The sequence below is a fragment of the Ovis canadensis genome, chromosome 5, assembly GCF_042477335.2.
Source record: "Ovis canadensis isolate MfBH-ARS-UI-01 breed Bighorn chromosome 5, ARS-UI_OviCan_v2, whole genome shotgun sequence".
Classification (NCBI taxonomy): Eukaryota; Metazoa; Chordata; class Mammalia; order Artiodactyla; family Bovidae; genus Ovis; species Ovis canadensis.
Window position 1 is genome coordinate 21,273,318 of NC_091249.1, and position 12,104 is coordinate 21,285,421.

A 12,104-nucleotide genomic window follows, 5' to 3' on the forward strand; every position below is an offset into this window, starting at 1 on the left:
GGTTTGACCCTCGCTCGTATGGATAACAAGCCTGCACGGAGCCTCCTCTCCTTAGGGATCACGGCCTGTTGTCACACAGCTTGCTCTGGTTTCTTGTCGTCAGCTGGAGGAGCTGGTTTGGGCATTGACCTCATTTGAATCTGCCTCTGGTCCTTTCTTGGTACATGGCCTCAGGCACATTGCTTCACCCTGCTGACCTACAATGCTGTAATCAGGGTGGAAAATAATAATGACATGATTAAGTTATTATGTTATTATATCATTATTATATATTGTTAATAATGATAGGCACTAGACAGGTTGGCCAGTGCTCTTCAAGGGATGCAGAGTTTAAGGACCCCATTTAACATTGCTAAAGTTTATTTCTATATCTCCACATCTTTTATTTGGGCAAGGGGATAAGGAATTTCTGGATACCTGGAACAGCTTCTCTGGAAAGTAAAGAAACAAATATTTTTCAGATCTACTTTTTTTTTTTTTCACTTTCATTTTTTTAAGTTGAGGTGAAATTCACAAAAGGAAAAATTAACCACTTAAAGTGTATAGCTCAGTGACATTAAGCGCATTCAAAATGTACAAACATCCCTTCTAGCTAGTTCCAGAACACTTTCATCACCCCAGAAGGAGACCCTGGAGACATTAGTGGGTACACTCACTCCCCATTACTCCCTCCCCGCCTCAGTCCCTGGCAACCATTCATCTGCTTTCTGTCTCTATGAATTTGCCTGTTCTGGATGTTTCATAAATGGAATCATTCAGCAAGTGGCCTTTTGTGTCTAGCTTCTTATACTCAGTGTAATGTGTTCAAACTTCATCCGTGTTTTAACATGCGTCACTATGCTCAGTCATGTCCAATTCTTTGTGACCCCACGGACTGTATCCCACCAGGCTCCTCAGTCCTTGGAAGTCTCCAGGCAAGAATACTGGAGTGGGTAGCCGTTGCCTTCTCCAGGGGATCTTCCCCACCCAGGGATCAAACCCAGGTCTCCCACGTTGTAGGCACATTCATGTCTCGGTGCTTCATCCCTTTTCAGGGCTGAATAATATGCCAAGATCTAGAGGACCACATTTTCTGCTGATGGACATTTGGGCTCTTTTGACCTTTGGGTGATTGTGACTAGCGCTGCTGTGAACATTTGTGTACAGGTATTTGTTCGAGTCCCTGTTTTCAGCTCTCTGGTGTCTACACCTGGGAGTGGAATGGCTGGATCTTATAATAACGTTATGTTTAACTTTGGGGGAGCTGCCTGATCAAATCCATTTTGAAAAGGCTCACCTGGGATGGAGACAGTACTGGGTCTTCTAGCCTTGACCGCACCCCCCACCCCTGCCACAGGATATTTCTTCTTCTGACATTGATTTGAGCCTGTACAAGCACAATCTCATGTCTTCCCCCAAGACACCCTATGATGGCTCTCTCTGCCAAGCACTTTCTCCCCCTGTTCCAGGAACACAGGGCTTTTCCCACTTCCCACTGGGAGCCAAGCCGTGGGATGGATGAGTGACGCTGCAGCTTTGACAGGACGGAACACACCTGGACGGTGCAATCAGCCCCCTTTACAGATGAGGAACCTGAGGCTCACTGCCATCACACCAGCCGCCTCTCATCCCCAGTTCTTCAACATCTATGCTCATCAACCCTGGGCAAATGCTGGCTTGTGGTCCCTGAACTACAAATGCTTTTCTGATTGAATCTGGGGGAACGAGTTTAAACAAAAACTTAAAGAGTGATAGGCCCTGATGAAAAAATATCTACAGTGTCGTGGGGTCAGTGATGTCCCCACTAAAAGACACCCCCACATCCTAACCTCCCATATCCATGAATGTGACCTTCTTCCCAGGATGCATAGTAGCAAAGAATCCACCTGCTAATGCAGGAGGCCCAAGAAACTTGGGTTCAATCCCTCGGTAGGGAAGATCCCCTGGAATAGGAAATGGCAACCCACTCCAGTATTCTTGCCTGGGAAATCCCATGGACAGAGGAGCCTGGCGGGTTGCAGTCCACGGGGTTGCAGAGTCGGACACGACTGCATGAGCACGGGCACACGCGATTAAATGAAAGATCTTGAGATCATTCTGGATTTAGAATGGACTCTAAGTCCAGGGACAGGTGTCTTCGCAGAGAAAAAGAAGGGGAAACAGAGAGAGAAAGGCAGGCCACGTGAAGACGGAGGAAGAGAAAGGGGTGATGCGCCCACAAGCCAAGGAATGATGAGAGCAGGTTGCTGGCAGCCATCAGAAGCTGGGAGAGAGGTGGGATAGATTCTCCCTGCGAACCTCTGGAAGGAGCCAACCCTACCCACACCTTCATCTTGGACCTTGGCCTCCAGGACTGAGAGACAACAAATGTGTCTGTGGGATGCTACCCAGTTTGTAATCATTTTTTAAAGCAGCCACAGCAAGGCGGGGACAGGAGGGGTGGTCAGGGGTCTCTGCGCACTGAACCTGGCCTGATTGTGACTGAGATCGCCTGCTGATGCTGAGGTTCCCTGGGCCCAGCAGGGAGTCAGGCGTGCCCACAAACAGCCAGGGTGGAGCAAGATAAACGCCTTGAAAGAGGTACAATTATTCTCATTCTCATTCTCATTATTGTTGAGTCATAACTGGTCTCCGTGAAATGGGGGGCTCATTATTCCCCCTACTCCAGCCCATCCCTCCCCTCCCCACCCCAGTTAATGGAACCCCCTTCTTTCGCCAAGGCTACAGTTGCCAGATCAAACATAAGACGCCCAGTGAACTATGAATTTCAGAGAGCTGAGGAAAGATGTTTTCATATAAGAATCTCCCCATATAACTGCCTTCCCCTCCCCATGCTTAGCCTAGAGTTGTTTTCACAAGTAACCTTTTTTTTTTTTTGGCTGTGCCATGTACCTGTGGGATCTTAGCTCCCCAACCAGGGATTGAACCCGAGCCCCCTGCAGTGGATTGAACCCAAGCCCCCTGCAGTGGATTGAACCCGAGCCCCCTGCAGTGGATTGAACCCGAGCCACCTGCAGTGAATTGAACCCGAGCCCCCTGCAGTGGATTGAACCCGAGCCCCCTGCAGTGGATTGAACCCGAGCCACCTGCAGTGGATTGAACCCGAGCCCCCTGCAGTGGATTGAACCCGAGCCCCCTGCAGTGGATTGAACCCGAGCCCCCTGCAGTGGATTGAACCCGAGCCCCCTGCAGTGGATTGAACCCGAGCCCCCTGCAGTGGATTGAACCCGAGCCCCCTGCAGTGGATTGAACCCGAGCCCCCTGCAGTGGATTGAACCCGAGCCCCCTGCAGTGGATTGAACCCGAGCCCCCTGCAGTGGATTGAACCAGGACCACAGAATGTTCCCCCATCTGGGTTTGTCTGCTGTTTTCTTGTGACTAGATGGGATTTGGGGAGAGGACCACCGAGGTGAGGGTCCCTCCATGTCACACCGTCCCAGGGGTCTCTGATGTCGTCATGACTTCTTACTGTGATGTGAACACTGTGCTTCATGCTTAAGGGGCACCATGAGCATCCCCCCTAAACATCTTCAGGAACCAGATGGAGCTTCGGTTCCTCGAAAGCGGAAGACAGCGACAGGACGCACCAGGCACTGGGCCAGGCCCTGGGATGAACCCACTTCGAGCTGCTGGAAGACAGCTTTTAAAAAATGAATTATCTTTGGTTGCGCTGGGCCTTCATTGCTGTGCATGGGTTTTCTCTAGTTGCGGCAAGCAGCGGCTACCTTCCGTTGAGGAGCGAGGGCTTCTCATTGCAGTGGCTTCTCTTGTTGCTGAGCGTGAGCTCTAGGTGCATAGGCTCAAGAGTTGGAGCACACAGGCTTAGTAGTTGTGGACCTGCGCTTACTTAGTTACCCAGCAGCATGTGGAATCTTTAAGGACCTGTGTCCCCTGCAGCGACAGATGGCTTCTTAACCACTGGATCACCAGGGAAGCCCCAGACGACAGATTTTAATGGGAGAAAGTGGATGTAGAACTCCAACTGCAGAGCCTGGAGTCCTGAAACGGTCCTCTTATCTTCTGCCCAGTTTCCTGAGGCTGTGTGCTTTGCAGCTTCTTTAAGTGATAAGAGAGGCAGTCATTTTTGAGAAGTGTGCCTGAACCGTGTTCCTCTAATTTAATAGCCTGAAGAACCTTGGGCTGAGCCATTTTAACTCTCGGAATTGATTTCATCGTCACAGCAGCTCTGCGATGTTACCCAAATTCTCCCAAGGAGAATGGAGGCTCAGAGAGCCTCTTGAAGATCACACAGCAGCTTGGATTTGCTTGCTCCCACCAAATCTGCTCCCTATCGCAAGAAACCTTAGTAGGTAAGTTGCATCTTCCCTAGAATATGTTCTTTACTTAATCCATTTATTTGGCTCAGTGGTAAAGAATCCACCTCCAGTGCAGGAGACACAGGAGACTCGGGTTCGATCCCTGGGTTGGGAAGATCCCCTGGAGGAGGAAATGGCAACCCACTTCAGCATTCTTGCCTGGGAAACCCCATGGACAGAGGTGCCTGGCGGGTTATTGTCCTTGGGGTCGCAAAGAGTCGGGCACGACTCAGCGACTGTGCACGCATGCCCACACGTTTTAGCTGATTATTTTCGGCTGTGCCTGGTCTGCGCTGCTTTGTGTGGGCTTTCTCTAGTTTCGGTGAGCGGCGGCCTACCCTTTGTTGCAGTGAACGGGCTTCTCAATGTGGTGGCTTCTCTTGTTGCAGGGCACAGCTTCTGGGGCACTCAGACTCAATAGTCGCGGCACATGGACTTAGCTGCTTCGCAGCATGTGGGATCTTCCTGGACCAGGGATCAAACCGGTGTTCCCTGCATTGGAGGCAGACTCTTAACCAGTGGACCACCAGGCAAGACCTAGGATATGTTTTTAAAAGGTTGGGGGTGGGGGCAGGTCATGAGAACTGGGTCAGGGGGGCCTGCTAGCAGGATTTTCCAACCTTGGTGCTGCTGACATTTGGGGCCGGATGGGACTGTCCTGTGGACTGTAGGGTGTTGAGCAGCATCTCTGGTCTCCACCGACCAGATGCCAATTAGCATCCTCTAGTCGTGACAACCAAAAATGTCTCCAAGCTTTCCCCAAGGGAGCAGAGACCCTCCATGCAAACACAGGAGGCAAGCCTGCTACTCAGCTGTGATTTGCACTTCCAGCAAACCCAGGAGCCCAGCTGGGCGGTAGGCCCGCTTCCCAGCTCTGGAAGGAAATCTCCCTCCATCCATTGTCACCATCAGCAGCCAGCTTGGAAGACATTGGACATTTGCAATTTAATAGAAGTCTAAGCTCCCCTGACTCAGGGGAGGCTTGTACTCAGCGATCAGTCCTGTTTACACCAAACAATGCCTGAGGAATTGCAGAAAGCCTGTCACGTGTGGGTATGTGAAGAGCAAGAAAAACCAGAGGGGCCGTCAGCTCTCCTGACTCACATGCTGCTGTGCTGGGAGTTCGGCCAAGCGCTGACTCACGGCGATGTCATACCTGTGCCGAAGCCCAGGGACAGCACCCTTCTGAGAAAATATTGGCTCAAGCCACGGCCGTTCGGCTTGGCCCTGTGCTTGCTCGCAGCACCCAGGGTGTGAAGGGGTGTGGGACCCATGATGGCTTTGCGCCCTCCTGGGGAGCCCCGGGCTGTTTGCAGGAGGCAGGCTAAGTCAGCCGTGGAGGGTGGTGCTGGGCCGAGACTCCTGGAGACGGAGGAAGGGGGAGGGGAGCAGAACTTCAGATATGCACCTTCTGGTTCATTCTGTGTATTCATTTTCGTCTTTACCTTAAAAAAATGTTTTAGATGACATTCCTATCACATAGAATTAACTTGGGCTTCCCTGGTGGCTTAGAGGTAAAGAATCTGCCTGCCAGTTCAGGAGACTACAGTTTGATCCTTGGTCTGGGAAGATTCCCTGGAGGAGGAAATGGCAACCCACTCCAGTATCCTTGCCTGAGAAATCCCATGGACAGAGGAGCCTAGGGCCCTACGGTTCATGGGGTTGCAAAGTCAGACACGACTTAATGACTAAACAACAACAAAAATTAACCTGTTTTAGTCCTGCTATAACAAACTACCATAGACCGGGTGACTTAGAAACAGCAGGACTTTGCTTCTCAAAGTTCTGAAAATTGCACGTTAAAGGTCAAGGTACCGGGTGATTTATTTCACTCCGTTTGTCTTCAGGGCCCACCTATATGGGCACATGAATCAGGGTTTATGCCTTTTTAAGGCAGGATAATATTCCATTGTGTAGAGGAACCACATTTTTTTTATCTCTTCATCAGTTGATGGATATTTATATATTTCTTGGCTATTGTGAGTAGTACTGTTCCAAATTTGTGTGTACGAATATTTGTTTGAACACCTGTTTTCAATTTGGGGGAGTCTAAAGGACAGAAATGGTATGGACCTAACAGAAGCAGAAGATATTAAAAAGAGGTGGCAAGAATACATGGAAGAACTGTACAAAAAAGATCTTCACGACCCAGATAATCATGATGATGTGATCACTAATCTAGAGCCAGACATCTTGGAAAGTGAAGTCAAGTGGGTCTTAGAAAGCATCACTACGAACAAAGCTAGTGGAGGTGATGGAATTCCAGTCGAGCTGTTTCAAATCCTGAAAGATGATGCTGTGAAAGTGCTGCACTCAATATGCCACAAATTTGGAAAACTCAGCAGTGGCCACAGGACTGGAAAAGGGCAGTTTTCACTCCAATCCCAAAGAAAGGCAGTGCCAAAGAATGTACAACTGCACTCATCTCACATGCTAGTAAAGTAATGCTCAAAATTCTCCAAGCCAGGCTTCAGCAATATGTGAACCGTGAACTTCCTGATGTTCAAGCTGGATTTAGAAAAGGCAGAGGAACCAGAGATCAAATTGCCGACATCCGCTGGATCATGGAAAAAGCAAGAGAGTTCCAGAAAAACATCTATTTCTGCTTTCTTGACTATGCCAAAGCCTTTGACTGTGTGGATCACAATAAACTGTGGAAAATTCTGAGAGAGATGGGAATACCAGACCACCTGACCTTCCTCTTGAGAAATCTGTATGCAGGTCAGGAAGCAACAGTTAGAACTGGACATGGAACAACAGACTGGTTCCAAATAGGAAAAGGAGTATGTCAAGGCTGTATATTGTCACCCTGCTTATTTAACTTCTATGCAGAGTACATCATGAGAAACGCTGGGCTGGAAGAAACACAAGCTGGAATCAAGATTGCCGGGAGAAATATCAATAACCTCAGATATGCAGATGACACCACCCTTATGGCAGAAAGTGAAGAGGAACTAAAAAGCCTCCTGATGAAAGTGAAAGAGGAGAGTGAAAAAGTTGGCTTAAAGCTCAACATTCAGAAAACGAAGATCATGGCATCTGGTCCCATCACTTCATGGGAAATAGATGGTGAAACAGTGGAAACAGTGTCAGACTTTATTTTTTGGGGCTCCAAAATTACTGCAGATGGTGATTGCACCATGAAATTAAAAGACGCTTACTCCTTGGAAGAAAAGTGATGACCAACCTAGATAGCATATTCAAAAGCAGAGACATTACTTTGCCGACTAAGGTCTGTCTAGTCAAGGCTATGGTTTTTCCAGTGGTCATGTATGGATGTGAGAGTTGGGCTGTGAAGAAGGCTGAGCACTGAAGAATTGATGCTTTTGAACTGTGGTGTTGGAGAAGACTCTTGAGAGTCCCTTGGACTGCAAGGAGATCCAACCAGTCCATTCTGAAGGAGATCAGCCCTGGGATTTCTTTGGAAGGAATGATGCTAAAGCTGAAACTCCAGTACTTTGGCCACCTCATGCGAAGAGTTGACTCATTGGAAAAGACTTTGATGCTGGGAGGGATTGGGGGCAGGAGGAGAAGGGGACGACCGAGGATGAGATGGCTGGATGGCATCACTGACTCGATGGATGCGAGTCTGAGTGAACTCCGGGAGTTGGTGATGAAGACTTTCACAAGGGTCTTGCGCTATGGCCCATGGGTCAGCTGCCTGTTTTTACAAATAAAGTTTTTGTTTATCTTTGCATGCACTAGGGTCTTCGTTCCTGCGAGCAGGCTTTCTCTAGCTGTAGCAAGCGGGGGCTACCCTTAAGTTATGGTGCTGGGGCTTCTCATTGCGGCGGCTTCTCTTTTGGCAGAGCAGAGGCTCTAGGGGGCAAGGGCTTCAGTAGCTGTGGCTCCCAGGGTCCAGAGCACAGGCTCAGTAGTTATGGCGCATGGTCTTAGGTGACCCAGGTCATGTGGAAACTTCCTGTACCAGGGATCAAACCCATGTCCCCTGCATAGGCAGGTGGATTCTTAACCACTGGACCACCGGGGAAGCCTGCAAATAAAATTTTATTGGAACACAGCCACGCTCACTCATTTACATGTTGACTATGTCTGCTTTTCAGTATAACAGCAGAATTGAATCATTTCAAGAGAATGTATGACTGAGAAAGGTAAAAATGTTTATGTCAGGCTCTTTATAGAAAAACTTTGCCAACTCTTAAGCCAAGAAGGATCAGTGTGTACATCACTCCGACTCATGAGCTGGCATAATCAGGAATGGTGTTCTAGGTTTCCTGTCTGGTTGGGTTGTCCAGTACCTGACAGGAGTGTGAGAGATGAGGCCAAAGAGTTGGGGGCGGGGGCGGGGGCGGGGGGGGGGGTGCTTCTCTGGGGCCAGTTGTCTCCTCTGCTGGTTCCACCCGCTGCTTTTTCATCCTGCCCTGGGCTGGGAGGCTGGCCTTTAACACATCAATGGTTCCTTGTTGAGTCTGGCCCAGAGGGCAGAAAGAAAGTGACTAGGGAATTCCTCCTCTGGGGTTCCTCCTGCCAGGAGGCTGCGGTGGCTCTGTTTTCTGCTGAGGGCTACCCTGCCCTCCCCAGGACACACTGCCTGCCCCTTCCTCACCCCTGCTGCCTTGGGGTGTCCCCCCAGCGCTGCTCATCCTGGAGGCCGGACCAGCCTGGCTGGATTCCCAAACCCTGTCCCTTTGCCTCCTCTTCTCAGTCACCCAGGGTGAGCATCTATCTGGTCTGTGTCCTAGGGGATGCATGGACCCACCTGTCCCCAAAAGGATTTTCTCCTTTTTTTTAGTGGGTGAAAACAGAACAACTTATTTTTTTATGGACTGAATGTTTATGTCCCTTCAAAATTCACATGTTGATCTCCTAACCCACAATGTGATGGGATTAGGAGGTGGGGCCTTTGGGAGGTGATTAAGTCATGAGGGTGGAGTTGTCACGAATGGGATTAGCACCCTTATAAAAGAGACCCCAGAGAGCTTGCTCACCCCGTCTGCCGTGTGTTGTTCAGTTGCTAGGTCATATCCAACTCTTTGTGACTCCATGGACTGCAGCATGCCAGGATTCCTTGTTGTTTACTGTCTCCCAGAGCCTGCTCAAACTCATGTCCATTGAGTCAGTGATGCCATCCAACCATCTCGTCCTCTGTCGTCCCCTTTCCCTCCTGCCTTCAATCTTTCCCAGGATCAGGGTCTTTTCAAATGAGTTGGCTCATCACATCAGGTGGCCAAAGGATTTGAGCTTCACCTTCAGCATCAGTCCTTCCAATGTATATTCAGGGTTGATTTCCTTGAGGATTGACTGGTTTGATCTCCTTGCTGTCCAAGGGACTCTCAAGAGTCTTTTCCAACACCACAGTTTGAAAGCACCAATTCTTCAACACTCAGCCTTCTTTATGGTCCAACTCTGTACTGGAAAAACCATAGCTTTCACTATCTGGACCTTTGTTTGCAAAGTGATGTCTCTGCTTTTTAATGCTGTCTAGGTTTGTTATAGCTTTTCTTCCAAGGAGCAAGTGTCTTTTAATTTCACAGCTGCAGTCATTGTTCGCAGTGCTTTGGGAGCCCGAGAAGATAAAATCTGTCACTGTGAGGATACCATATATATTGTATCAGTGTATATATCGAAACATATTGTCTGCAGCTGGGAATCAGGCTTGTGTCAGAACCTGACCATGCTGGACCTTTGATCTCAGCCTGCTAGCCTTCAGAACTGTGAGAGGTGAAAATCTCTTGTTTAGGGACTTCCTCGGTGCCCCAGTGCTCAGGACTCCGCACTGCTAGTGCTGGGGGCCGGGCTTTAATCCCTGCAGGGAACTAGGTCCTGTGTATTGCAGCTAAGAGCCTGCATGCCGCATTCAGCTGAAGCTCTGCGTGCTCCAACTGAAGCTCCGCATGCTCCAATTGAAGATCTCAGGTGCTGTGGCTAGACCTGGCTCGGACAAATAAACGAAAAAAAAATTTTTTTTTTTTAAATCTACTGTTTACAAGCCACCAAGTCTATGGTATTCTGCTAACAGCAGCCTGTGCTGATGGAGACAGTCTGTATTACCTCCCAGTTTACAGGTCAGGAGCCCAGCATGGTATAGTTGGTCCTCTGTGCAGGGTCCCACAAAGCTGCAGTCAAGCTGTAAAAAGGCAGAGCCATCACTTTGCCAGCAAAGGTCCAGATGGGGGAGCCTCACCTGAGACTTGGGGTCCTCCTCCCTGGGTGTGGGCGGAATCCAGCTCCTTGTGGGTGTAGGACTGAGGCCCCCGGCTCCTGTAGGCTGCCTGTTCTTCCTCCTCACAGCCTGGCCACAGGCTTCCTCAAGGCTCGTGGCATTGCCATTCTCTGCTGCTTCCAATTTCTGCCTGCTAGACCTTCTTCTCTAAAAGAATTGTCCTTCAAATACTTAGTTTAATTTTGGATTGTCCAACGTTGTTTTTGTAAAATTCTGGTTAATACATGTAACAGAAATTAGCCCCCCTTCTATGTTTTGTTTGATTTTTGAAATTTGAAGTATAGTTGATTTACAGTGTTGTGTTAGTTTTAGGTATACAGAAAAGTGATTCAAATATATATATATATGTACACACACACATGTGTCCTCTCTTCAGTCCAACTCTTTGCGGCCCTCTGGGCCATAGTCCACCGGTCTCCTCTGTCCATATGTGTGTGTATATATATTCCTTTTCATATTCTTTTCCCTTGTAGGTTGTTCGGTTAGTAAAGAATATTGGGTGTAGCCCTTTATAAGTGTACAGCTCAGAGGCATCCAGTACATTTACATTATTGTGCAACCATCACCACTGTTCATCTCCAGAACTTTTCATTTCCCCCAACTGAAACTGCCTTTATTACACACTAACTCCCCATTCTCTCCTCCCCCAGCCCTTGGAACTACCATTCTACATTCTATCTATGAATCTGTCTGCCCCAGGGGCCTCAGGTAAGTGGACTCATACTGCATTTGCCCTTTTGCGCCTGGCTTATTTCACACACCGTCATATTCTCAAGGTACGGTCATGTCACATGGGTCAGAATTTCATTTCTTTTATGGTTAATATTGTGTTGTACAGATATACCATATTTTGTTTATCCATTTATCCATTGATGACACCTGAGCTGCTTCTACTATCCAACTTAGTTAAAAAATTTTTTTTTTAATTAAGAAAACTGTGGTTAAAAAATAAAGATTTAACCATCGGGCCCTCACCTGATTAGGCCAGGCCCACCTTCCTTTAGACGGACTCAGAAATCAAATGATTTGGAACCTTCACTGCATCTGCAAAAATCCCTTCACTTTGGCCCTATAATGTAACCTAATGAAGGGAGCAATGTTCCAACTATTCACTGGTCCCACCCATAAGTAAGGTTTTACACCAGATAGGAATCTTAGGAACCTGAGTCCCTCCTACCATGAGCCCCACTGCCTGCCATTGCCTGTGGGCGGTTAGAAGGGATTGCTCTGGAGGCTGGGGGGTGGAATTGGGAGTGGGGAGTTCCTCATCAGAAACACAGTGCCCCATCCTTGCACTGAGATAATGATAGTCCTTTGTCCTCTGGGCTGTGAGTGTCAGTGCCCTGGATGACAAGACCCTGCAGGCAGGAACGGAGGGACCGCATTCATGTTGCAAGTCCCCTGTCCCCATGCACAGAGGAAGCATCTGCTCACTTTTGAGACCTTTTGGAAGTGACCGGCCATTGGTTTTTGTCCCTATCGGGTCCAAGGGGACCCCTCGGAAATGTTTTCAAAGGACTGACTGGCTGGTGGCCAGACCTCTTACCAAGGTTATTGATCTGTTGCAATGAAGGACCTTCTGCAGACATTCGGAGGGCTGAGTCCGCATGACTCACGGTGTCCCG